Raw genomic sequence first — 1,459 nt, forward strand, 5'->3', positions numbered from 1 at the left:
TTTTTGGCAGAACTGGGGATTGAACTCAGGCCCTTGCGCTTGCCAGGGAAGCGCTTATTCAACTGAGCCATCTCCCCAGCCCCTTACACAGAAATTTACAAATCAAAAAAACTTGGAAATCAAACCATATACAACATTGTAGCAGGGCAATCCTATGACATTTTGTGACATGCTTACATTTTCCTTTTGATATAACATAGACCTTTTAACCAAACTTTTCTATCTAATGCGTAATAATTTTTCACCTAATTATTCTTAAGTGGGATGTATATCACAAGGCTGTTTCTCTCCGCCTTATTTTATCTTACTTTTTTTTAGGAATTTGAAAAAGTCTTAGCACAAGCAGTTTTTGTTTAATATTTTAGAAGACCTGTATACTTGGAATCATGGATACACTTAGAACATCATGAGATTAACAAAGAGTTACCATATACATGTGCAAAGATTTGTATCTTAATTTGTATCTTAATTTAGTTGACTACCAAAGCCATTCCTTAAGAGGAAACCGAATTGTAATTTTTTTGAAAGACTTTTATCTTTAAACCAATGACCTGGGGCCGGGGAGATGGCTCAGTGGAATAAGCGCTTCCCTGGCAAGCGCAAGGGCCTGCGTTCAATCCCTGGTTCCACCAAAAAAAAAAAAAACAATGACCAATTTATTGAGGGTGTCTCCTAAGAGATTTATTGAGGTTATTGGGAGCTCCTCATTAATGAGCAGAAAGGTTGGCCATACCTCCTATTCATCAATAGGACTCCTTTCTAAATCAAATTTCTCCCTACTATAGGGGAATTTTTTCTTGATTAAACTCCTCCCCCACTGCAGTGCTGGCCCTGTCCCCAACTCATGCTGAGACGAGACAAGGTGTGGTGGCACACACCTGTAATCCCAGCTCTTGGGAGGCTGTAAACAGGCGGATCACTGCAAGTCCAATCTAGTAGTGAGATCCTGAACACCGTGTAGACCCTTAACTAAAATAAAGAATAAATAATAAACAATAAACTTTTCTTTTTTCTCCCCCAGAACCAGAGATTGAACTCAGGCCCTTGCGCTTGCCAGGCAAGCACTTATTCTACTGAGCTATCTCCTCAGCCCAAAATAAACTTTTTCTTTTCCTTTTTTTTCCAAAATAAACTTATCAATAGACTGTATAGGGGCTGGCGAGATGGCTCAGTGGTCTAAAGCACCTACATGGAACAAGCTTGGCAAAGCACAGGGACCACAGTTCGATCCCCCAGCACCACATGCCAGCCAGCCCCGCCCCCTGGTGGGCTGAGCTGGCCACACACACACACACACACACAATAAATAAATAAAAATTAAAAAAAAAAATAGACTGTATAAACCAATTTTGATATGACTTAGACCAGCTGGTAACTTAAGAAAAAGTGTGCTTTTAAGCCTGTATATCCCATGTTGTTATAAATGACAGAACTCAGGACCTCACACTTGCCTGGCAAG

General features: G+C 40.3%; 1 protein-coding gene across 1 annotated transcript in view; it reads left to right on the forward strand.

Annotated features, from left to right (window-relative positions):
- The window catches only part of Srcap (Snf2 related CREBBP activator protein), a 68,685-nt gene that overhangs the window by 35,375 nt on the left and 31,851 nt on the right, over nucleotides 1-1,459 (forward strand). The window lies entirely within an intron of this gene.

The sequence above is a fragment of the Octodon degus genome, unplaced genomic scaffold (assembly GCF_000260255.1).
Source record: "Octodon degus isolate 3935 unplaced genomic scaffold, OctDeg1.0 scaffold00001, whole genome shotgun sequence".
NCBI classification, from domain to species: domain Eukaryota; kingdom Metazoa; phylum Chordata; class Mammalia; order Rodentia; family Octodontidae; genus Octodon; species Octodon degus.